General features: G+C 40.2%; 1 long non-coding RNA gene across 1 annotated transcript; it reads left to right on the plus strand.

Moving 5' to 3' along the window:
- The first annotated feature begins 1,775 nt into the window (after positions 1 to 1,775).
- LOC146374960 (uncharacterized) lies at positions 1,776 to 11,239 on the plus strand. The gene is made up of 3 exons (XR_014802107.1): positions 1,776 to 2,162; positions 5,043 to 5,126; positions 10,946 to 11,239. It is a non-coding gene; the product is annotated as an uncharacterized LOC146374960 (long non-coding RNA).
- The last annotated feature ends 19 nt before the right edge of the window (positions 11,240 to 11,258 follow it).

Genomic DNA, 11,258 nt, shown 5'->3' on the forward strand with positions numbered 1-11,258 from the left:
ATCCTCTCTGATGACCTTTTTGTTGTTGGGATCTGTCGCTACACTTAAAAAAAAAAACAAAAACAAAAAAATCACACAAAACTGCTGACTCATCTTAGGCCTCTGGTATACCTGTGTGTGAACCTTACAGGATAATTTATTATATAGTTCTTATTATAACTTCTTATATTTCTCATCTGGAGTAATGCGAATAATCAGGCTTTTCAGTGCATGCCATGAGTTAAGAGCCTTCCTGCCATTATTACATTGTACATATTCCTCTTGAAAATGCAGCTGAATCATGCTCACTGACCTCATTCCCTTATTTTAATCCAATTTCTTGCACATAATTGCAAAATAATATAAGATAATTACATCAAAATTACTTCTAAATGACTACATAAAGTAGTCTGTGACAGACCGATTAATACATCAATACAGGCCTGCTGCATGAATGAATGGGAGTCCACAAGTATAAGTGATTCCTTTCTGTTGTGGTTTTATCCTCTTTTCTTATTTCAGATTTTCATATTTGCTCTTCCCTGTGTGATCCCAGGGGTTTTCACCTGTCTCGTAATACTGAATGCAGCATCCCCCCTTCTTTGCTCCTGGAAGGTGCACTGCTCTGATTAGGATGAATGATGCTTAGATGCGGTTTGGTGGAGGTTTATATGTTGTGATTGCGTAACCAGAGAGAAGTCGTTACCATTTGACCTCTCCTGACCTCGTTTTGATTGACCCTTTGGGTTGGTCACTGCTTCCGAGCAAAAGGCAGGAGTATAAGGTCAGAGTTCAAAGTATCGTCAGCTGTGCTGTCATGGAAACAGCAGCATTTGCCCTTCTGATGGTCAGTTTGAATTCAAGGACAATGGTTTGTTTAAAACTGAGTTTTGTTTTCAAAAGTGCATGGTTTATGTAACAAGAAATAATCTTAAGACATTAACTCTGTAGACTGAAAATATTGAAAAGCAGATGTACGTCATTGTTCCTAGTGGTGCTTTCTGGGTTGTTTTGAGGATAATGTGGCTGTAAATCATTCTGAACTCCTTTTACCTGCCTTTTTCTCTGTTTTACTTGGTTGTTGGATTTCCATTATTTGTGCAGAAAGGCATAGATTCCCCTTGTCAGTGTTGTGACCAAAGCTCTGAGTCCGCCATTGTGGTCAATCGAAACACACCCGTGGTTTGTTTTTCCACTTCCTGTTTGTGACCAGTGTGCAGGGTTTCCTTGCAATCAGTGCTGCAGCAGGGGGGGAAATCAATACTTTGAATGTAATGTGTGGCCAATGGAATAAGAGAATGATTTATGTAGGGATGGGTACTCCCTGAATCAGATGGGACTTGTGTGGCCGGATGAATGAAGGAAAGGAGGGGTGCTGGCACAGCGACCCAGAAAAAGAACTATAAAAGGTTAAAAAAAAAAAAAAAAAGTGTGTTTTGCTGCTCTTGATCGTGGCACCGCTCCTCTTTTTTTGCTGTCCCTCTTCTCTCTTTTCACCTCTCCAACATGCAGTGCTCTCTGACTGTCCCGCCTAATCCTAGCACCGTAGTATTATGAGACTAAAAACCAACAGGATACGCACACACACATGCCATACACACCAGGAGTTTAGCAGGTTGTAGACCACCAGCCAGAAACAGCATATGTCCCTCTCCCCTCCAGATTAACGAGAGCATGCATGTTAGTATTACGATACAGTGAGAAAGGAGGGGATAGGGGCAAGGAGTAGAGAGGGGTGGGAGATGAAAGGTAGTGGGAGAGTGTAGGAGCCTGGCAGACAGACCAAGATTCAGAGGGAAACACGAGGTGAGAAGCGCGAGAACAAGTGTGCGAGGGAAGGAGGGAGAGAGCAAGTCTTGGAAAGAGATGGAAAGATGGAAGTGTGGAGGCGGGAAAGAGTGAGAGATGCGAGGACATAACAACCATAGAGAAATATGCGTGTATGTGTTTGCTTTATTGCAGTGGCCCCACCTACCCCTCCATCCTGTTAAGGAGGCACAGTCCGAAGGAGGAGGGGTAGGATGGTAGGATCCCCTCCCTCAGCCACCAACACACACATACTCTCTCTCTGGCTCATACACACACTCTGCTCCGTGAGGGAGCAGTCGCTGAAGAGCTCTGGATAGACATGCGAGGTTCTGCAGGTGTCCCACCCTTCTCTCCTGACATGGATGCTATAGGAGGTACTGTTTGATTATTTTTCTTTTCCCTTTCTGCCTTGTGAGCAAATTCTTTTTAAATTTTCTTTGGGTTTCCTCTTCCTCCCTCTCCGTTTGAAGATTTCCCCCTCTTCATGTTTCAGAGTAATCCGTGAGCCTCTGCTGTTTGTGTGAGATTGCATGTGCGTTTGCATGAGGCTGAATGTGTGCTTGTAGGTAGGGTTGTTTACAAGCGCCACTGTAGCCGCAGGTCTGACAAGTTTAGCAGAGTGAATTCTCTCCATGTGTTTGAGCTCGATTTTATTTTATTATCCTGTAATGCATTCTTCAAAACAAATTTTATAGGGGTCATGGCTTTGGCTGCTTGTTGCATTATTTATTTTTGCATTTTATTATTTTTATTGGCACTTAACTCTTAAGGGTGGAGGTAGACAAAGCACATTATGTATGCCCTGTGTACACCCTCTATATGCGTATTCATTATGTTTAAGTACAGGCTTTCAGTCAAATCAAGTCTAGTAGATATACTTGTCTTTAAAGCGATAGGATTTTTTTTTTCTTCATTTTTTTCATTTTTTTCCATTTTTTGGGGGGGTTGTGATAGTGATCACTGAGACTGCCAAAGAGTTGGAGATGAACACGGTGAATTTGGAGGATTTTCTTTAGTTAGCTAATGGTTTTGAGATTGCACAGCATTCATTTTGAAGTATCCTAATTAAGAACAACAGTTTCAGATAGGCGATGCTGCATATTGGTTTGATTCATCATAAAAAGTTTAAGTGTAGTATAAAGACATATTGGTTAAAATCCCAATAAATCTTTTACCAATGCTTCACTCTACAAAAGCTCATTTAGATGCTTTTTCTTAGAGAGAAATAACAGTAATGGGTATTAAACAGCTAACAATCCTTGTGTAGAGGGTGTGTATGAGAGGGAGAGCACATGTCTTGCATGTAGCGTGGTTTACTGGCAAACATCCAATACGCCCCTCCTCGGTTCATGCTGGAGATCAAGCTACATTTAATTATTGCATTCATATTATACACTAATTAAATGTTCACATGGACAATTTCTTTGTTTTTAACAGAATCTTGAATCCTAAATTTACACATAATCAAATACTGAGTTTTCAATTAAATTAGATATGATAAAAGTACTCATGTTCTTTCACTGAGGTTTATTTAAGTTGAGAATTAATGAACTGAACACATTTTGCTCACTTCTGTTGCTTTTCTGCACACAGTTTTGGCCACACCTTCAGTGAATGACCATACAGTTTTTTTTTTTTTTTAACAGAGCAGCCATACTGATATGTACTTTCAGTGGTTTCCAAAATTTGTCCAGGTGAGGTCATTATCTCGGTTTGCATATCAAATTGGCGACCATTTGTTCAAACAGACTTGACAAATAACCTCCATATACGTCCTGCAAATGTGTTCCTTCCACATATCTCCCCCTCATCCCTTTCTTCTGCTCATCTTTCGGTTAAAGCAGCATTTGCTTCCCCCCTTCTTTTAAGGTTTGTATTGACCTGTTAATAGTATTATCCACAGAGCGTGTGGCAGGTCCAGGGTCACATCCCTGTAGGGTTTGGATGGTCAGCCCTCTGGCCGCAGTTTGGAGACAGAGTGGCCAATAGGACCCGAGCTGTGGTCATCGTTCAATCTAGCCCTTTTCAAAGAAGAGGTCACATGAGTCAAAGGGTAATAAGTTTAACCCCTCAAGGGGTAAGAAGTCAGAGGTCACAAACAAGGCTATAGGGAGAAGGTTTGCATCATCAATCAGCGGCACTCCTGGTTATATCTGTGCATATCGATGACATGCTCGTTGCTGCCAATCTCATCTGCATGGCTTGCTAAGCACAAAGGGCAGCCGTTATGATAGTATTAATGTGAATGAAAAAAACACCACTGTTGTGAAGAGTTTGGGTCTTGTCCGTTTTTTTTAGTTCTGTTCTAGTTTACACAATATTGTCCTCATTAAGCTCCGAGGTTTGTTTGTTTTGGTTTTTTTTAAACAGAATATAGTGATTGTTTAGAATTGCCCTTTACCTTTAGAAATAATAGCACTGCTTGATTAGTTTACCCCAAACATGCCCGTAAAGAAGAAAATATATTTTCTTTTCTGGGATCAGGTGCTGTGATATGTTGTTGTTGTTGTTGTTGTTGTTAATATCTTTAAGGTTTATTTGTCCCTAAAGTCATACTATTGCAATAGATTATGCTTTTCTTAATATTCACAAATTTAAACCACTAATGCACCAGTTTAAGCAAAATGTGACTGGTTATGGCCATGTGAATATTTTCATCTGTTTTTCTTGTTGGGGAACGAAAGTATGATCGGACGCTTTCATGTGAATGATCATAGGTTTATTTGTAGGGGTGTGGCCTTTTCTGTGTGTTTCCACAGTTTCTCTGTCAGTGTGCGTAATACGCAGTGTGAACAGCCTCACTTGTCAAGTCTTCAGTGTTCAAAGATGATGTTGTGTGTTAAAATAATGTCCCTACGTGTTACTGTGGCAGCGTCTTAAATTTTGCTGTAGATGAGCACGTATATCCCTCCTTGTATATCTGAAATGGTGCTGTGCTGATGTTTCAGCATCTCCCAGAGGTCTCTTCTCCCTGGCTGATGTTAGCGATGTGTCAGCATTAAGCTAGGCCTGCCTGCTAGGCTGCTGGGGCCGTGGTGGCGACCAGCCCAGCCTGGCCGAAAGCCAGACTGAACATGTCTTGGCACCAGACAACAGAGACGTGACAGGATCAAGAATTTGCAGAAATATGCTCTTACAGTATGCAGTGTTGTTGACCCATAGATCAACAAAATATGACAGTATATATGCTGGAAACATTTCTTAAGAGTTTCATAAGATTAAAGATATTCTTCTCCATGTTTTTTTTCTTTCAGTGGTGTACCACGATGAATCAGGGTGCAGTGGATGACAGAGAACGTGCGACAAAGATCCCAAGTCGGATGGCAACCTAAGACATGGTAGTTATGTAGTAGGTCCCTCTTCTAAATTAGCCTCTATAGCAGGCCTGACGCATATGACTGGGCTCAGATTCATATGTGCCCGTCTGAGCACACTATTGTAAGTGTGCATGGCATTAAGTGTTTGAATAAGAGAGATGTACATGTTGCTCAGTCAGCTATTGCACAGACAGAGACCATCAATCACAAATGCACAGTGAGCTGCATTGCTTTTTTTTGCTGGTCCCTCAAGTCCTCTCTCTCTGGGTTGGAATTACACAGCACTTTACCTGCAACACTGCATTTTTCTGGACATTGTCTGAACCCTGCACCATAACTCATGCAACACATTTGTGCAGTGCCATGTCTTATTAAACCAGCGGCTCTAAAAACTGTGGGGCACAAAGCTACTTCAGGTGGGATGCAGACAACCAGGTGAAAATATGAAGTGAAACTAAGTTGAATAATTCATGGGGAAACAAACAAGAGTTTTCTGATGCTTCTGTGTGACCTTTATTTAGGGAAAATTCATCTTGAGTTCTTTTTGTATTGTATTGATAAAAAATTGGTGTAGAGCTCAGTTTTCTTTTTTTCTTTTTTTCCTTCTGAAATGGTACTTGCCAGAAAACGTTTGAAGTCCACTGTATTATACTAAACAATTATATGGTATAACTTTTAAAGCAGCCCAAGTTGGTAGCCAGTTTCTTGTTTATAATTTGATTTGATTTGATTTGATTTGATTTGATATACCTTTACCAGTCCCACAAGGGGAAATTTCATAAGGCTGCCGACCTATTGCACGCAATGGCGGCGCCATCTTACCCTCCGACCATACATACATTACACAAAACATCACATGGGGAAGACAGGTCAGAGAGGTATAACAATGGAAAATGCACCACATGAAGAAAGATAAGGAGAAAAAAATAACTTCCCCCCCCCCCGACCTGAGCTCCAACAGGGAGATCAGTTTGAGAACAGAAAAAAACACCTCTGCACATAGCACATGAAAAAAACTCTTAATACACCAAAGAAACATATGACAAGCAACATGTGAATATGTATTGAATATGAAAGTGAAGACAACAGTTTAGAGTGGCATCCAAAGGGTCTTTCAGTAGCTCTGAAAAGAAAGTAAAAGATGGAGGAGACCTCTTGTGTCTGCTTTGTAACATCACCTCCTTGTAGGTACTGTAAGCTTTCTGAGTACAGCTTCTGGGGCGTTAACTATTGCTGTAGGCCTTTATTGGCCTCCATGCAGTGCTGCTTTTTTGTCTGCTTGAACATGGCATCAGCCTAAAAAGTGACTCAAATATGAGCTACCAATTATTTTTGCTCTTAGGTTTGACCAGTATTATCAATATTAACGTTCTTCTTTACAGTGAAACTAAAGGTGCCATCAAAAGAAGTGTCACTTGATGGTTTGCGCAACAGCCAGCTGTATTTGATAACTGAGTGTAAAGACCTTGGGTTTCGGATAAGATGAGGGAATGTAGACTGATGGTGCTATGCATTTTGCAGTATTTGTGAGGGTTTTGGAGGGTGCATGTGATCAGCAGCAGGTGGACTAGTTATTATTGTGATAAGAGCAGGAAATTGATCACGTGGTCAAGGTCTTATCTTGGATTCATAGTTTGAGCAGCTGAAAGGTTCACGTCATATTTATCTCCTGAACTAGAACAGTAGCTGACTTACTCTCACAGAAAAAAATAACCACACACACGTACGTAAATGAAGTAAAAAATTACCTGCCTTCTTAAATGTGCTCATTGTATTGTGTTAGAAGACATTTTATTAAGGAATTGAAACTGCCCAGTGTATAGTTAGAAGTTTGTTGAGTCTTTGTTTTTCTAAATGAATGAAGAAGAAACTTATTTGAAGTAAAACAGTAACACGTTGTCAAGAAATGCTCTTTACAAAGGTCATGTATTACTGCTTGCTATGTTGTGATGTGGCCAATAAAACAGCCAATTACCGCCTGTGAAACGTGAACTTAATTGAAATGTTTTTTCACAGATTTTATCGTCAGCATGGAAAACAGGCATTTAAAGAAATAGCAATGTTCTTCTAGCCTCATTTGAAAATGGTGAAACTATAGGTTTGGGAAATTACCTGACCAGAAGCCCATAATTTTAAGTTTTTAAGTTTAAGTTTATTAAATAAACTGATGATTTGGTACGACTGTTCTTCTTTTTGCTTTAGTTTTATTGTGCAGACTTGAAAGTATATATCCCCACTGAGAGAGAAGATTATATTCTTCATTAGAGAATCCTCCTTTTTTCTGGCTCGTTCTACAACATGACTCAACATTTTTATTTACACGCAGTCAGGGAGTGCAGTGCTCAAGTTGACAGGAAAGTTTTATCATAAACATGTCTGGGATTGATATTAGACAATGAAAATGTATTTAATTATTCAAAATCAGTCACAAATAAGAGCTAATTACATTTCATTAATAGGAAACCCGCAGAGCAGGTGGTTGAAAACAGAAGGGTGATGCATTGATCAAGGTAAGAGATGGTTTGACTTAATATTCAGATTTTTGGTGAAACCGTATTATGGGTAAGGAGAGAAGTTGATAAGGTGGTGTGATGTCATTCAGTGCCGATACAATCTGTGAAATAGAGGTGATGAACAGAGACCTTGAAATGACCAGAAGTCTATAACAGTAAGCTCTTTGGGGAAAAGGCCAGTCCTCCAATGGGCCTAAATCGAATCCCTGCGCATTTACATGAGACATAAATTCACATTTAAATGGCAGAAAATTGCTTGGGTGGCCGATACACTGGGGCATATGAAATTATAATTGTCGTCAGTTGTGTGTGTGTGTGTGTGTGTCTGTGGAGCAGGGGGTGATACAAGATTGAAGAGATGTGTGGAGGAATTATGCATCCAATAACAGAGATGGGATGTAAATATGGTGAGGACAGTCAGTCTGATGTGCCATCGGTCCATTTCATGTGAGACTGCAGTGCAGGGGCTAAATGGCAGCCAGGCTCATATTGAAGTGAACGACAGACAAATTAAAACTGGTCTCCACAGTACTGTACAGGAGCTTTTTTTTTTTTTATTATTATTATCTGAAATTAAGTAACTAGTCTAGTAAACGTGCCTCACAGTAGATTGTTTTGTTATCTGTGTTTTATTTTTAACTGCTTTTATTTATTTATTTTTGTCTGGTCTAAAACAGTGTAGAAAAAAAAATAATGTCATGGAATAGGGAAAAGCAGCAAATCTTCCTAATGGAGAGAACTGTTGGTGATTTTTACTAAAAAGATTCATCAGAATAATTGCTGAATTTTCAGCTAATGGACTTGCGAAGGGATTGACCGATTGTTGCGGCTCTAAAATTGGTAATCCTGTTTTATAAAAGCACATAATTATTTCACAGCTAGTACTGGAAAAACATATCTCAGGACTGATCAATTGTGCATTTACATTTTTGTGCCATGATTCATGTTCTGCCTGTTTTATGATATTTAACATTGCTCTGTGGCTTGAGTAAAATGGCTGTGTAAGTAGATAAACCCACCCTCAAATTCAGTGCAGCTCGTGCTATTGCAGTTTGATCCCTTTTACTCTGCCAGACCTCGTTGTACGCACGCCTTATCCTACTATCCCTCTTACCCTCCCTCGCTCAGTGCTGTTTTTTTTGTTCTTTTTTCTTTCACCTCTACAGAAGAGCTCCTAATGGAAAGGCTGGAACAAATACTCATGTCACTTCAGTTCATGGAGATCCCAATTGTTTTTAGCCAATGTGTAACTATAAGAGGTCTATGGGTTGTCTGTGTCACTCAGCATGGCTTCGTGGACACGAATGCACATCGTTTCACACCGCTCACCGTACTGCACATTTACTGACTCATGCTGTACATGTATAGCACTATTTCTGTCATTTTCCATCTGAATGTCACTACATGTCATTCAGTCCAAACTGGACCATCAACAATCAGTACAATATGGCTCACCAGGAGGCCCCTTACAGACCTGTTTCATAATTTGTGCTGCTGTGTCTATTGTATGTGCCTCCTTTGATAAATTTACCTCCAACTGATGCAATGCGTCAGTCTTTTTGTTGGAGGAGGACAATTGCTTGTACAGTTAAGGTCCAAGACCTTAATGAAGTACTAAAGCGCACACACACTAGCTACAGGGCACAAAGGTTGGTTTCTGCTCTTAACATCAGATGACAGCTAATGGAGCAGACAACACTGTGAAAGGACGAGGACCAACGTTCATCTTGTGATATTATTTTATTGTTCAGTGCTGTATGTGGAAGTCAGTAAAGCATAAAATTATTTTTGAAAAACTGTTAAACAGTCAGAGATTAACTGAAGCAAAGAGTAATTTGCAGTTGACACAATTGAACTGCATTTTATTTCCTTACTTTTTAAAATGTCCATAAAAAAAAAAAGAAGAAAAAAAAAAAAAGAAGCTTTTAATACAATATTTATTTGTGAAGACTTTTGTGCAGCAGTCGTAAAACAGGACAGACTGTATTCAGGGGTCACTGGTATCTGTTCAGAGCTACTATTTCATTGGGTTTTCCTTCTAATTCCACATCTCTGACTTTTCTGCTCTTTATTTTTAGGTGTAAACCCACAGCAGAGGTAGCAGGCACCCAAAAGCCAGGCTGCAGATGAAGGCAGGGAGGGAAATGCAACAGCAACATTATTTAACTTAAAAAAGAGTGTAGACCTCTTGAAAGAATTTTTTTTTTTAATTCTTCAAAACAGTTGTTTTGCTTGTAATCCATAGTGCATATTCCATATGTGTTTTCTTTTGAAAACCAAATTAAGTGGATTACAAGCACTGCTGTATGCAAAGCTTTTATCCTGAAGAGCCATATAACTTTTTTCTAAACTTTTGCTGGCAATGGGGCAAATTCTTTAATTTGTGGACTTTGATGTCAGATGATTAGAATGATCTTGCGTCCTTTCTTAATAGCAGCAATGCATGATTTTATGCTAAACTGTTGGGGGACAGGTTGGGGGGCCTCATGATGTTGGGACAGATGGCATTTAGCTCTAGCTGCGCCGAGCTCAGTGGGACCCGAAGCTTAAGAGGTTAGGCCTGTCAAAACCACTCTGTTCATTCACTGCCTAACAAAGTGTGGACTGTCAGCCTGTTCCGTTTAATAAACTTAAGATTTTTCTTTTGTCAACGCCCGAGCAACACTTTGCAACTCGATGACCTGAATATCCCAACACAGACTCAGATTCAGCAGAAAAAAATGGTACCTCTGGCAAAAAACTTACAAAAATGTGTCCAGTCTGGTCAGTAAATGTGCATTAGCTTGATAGCTATTTGATAATTAAACATAAGGTTTGGTAGAAAGTCTTGTCAGCCTTGTGGCTACATGAATGAGATGTGGTCATATTACATGTAAAATGGCGAGAACCAAGTGTCAAGTAACTGTCAAAAAGTATCGTATGCATCTTTTCATGCAACACTTCTTCAGAGCTCACCATCACTATTATTGTTTGTGTGTGCTGTGTTGGTATAGAGGGGAAACACTGAAAAAGAGACATGTGAGGCATTAACCCCTCAGCCACGAGAATGTCCCCATATTGTGCATTTTTGTTTCATCATGTAGACCAAGTCCACATAAAATGTAGAAATTTCAAACTATCATACTTCACCACAAGAGGGAGACATACTGTAACATGCAGAGGAAGTCTCCACTACACTGTACATCTCCCCCGGAAAACTGCACTGCACTCAGAACAGATTTTGTCAGGATAACCTGAACCCGAATGTGATCGTGCAGATTTGTTGAGTAAATGTGGTTAATTTTGTCATCGTCTTCTCCCCTCTACCCATCTCTTAATTTGTTTCAGTGTTTGTTGGGGTCAGAGGCTGAAAGCTGCAGTGGTGACCGGAGCGAGAGGCCTGCGTGACATCTGACCTCTAACTGGCTGTGTGGCTGACCCCGGAGAATACGGCTCAACAATGGGAGGCACGTGCCCTGGACTAGTCACTATGGTAACACAAGACCTTTGGGGAAACGGTGGGGGGGGGGGGGTCAAACCCACCTGATCAGTGTTAACCATCTGCTGCCAATTGACTCTTATAGATATAACACATACCCGCCACAGAAGAGTGTGCATGTGTGTTCAAGAGAGAAAAATCTGAGGCTGACTGAGTAATCTC

Source organism: Perissodus microlepis, chromosome 13 (assembly GCF_051167445.1).
Source record: "Perissodus microlepis isolate ML-2025 ecotype Zambia chromosome 13, ASM5116744v1, whole genome shotgun sequence".
NCBI lineage: Eukaryota > Metazoa > Chordata > Actinopteri > Cichliformes > Cichlidae > Perissodus > Perissodus microlepis.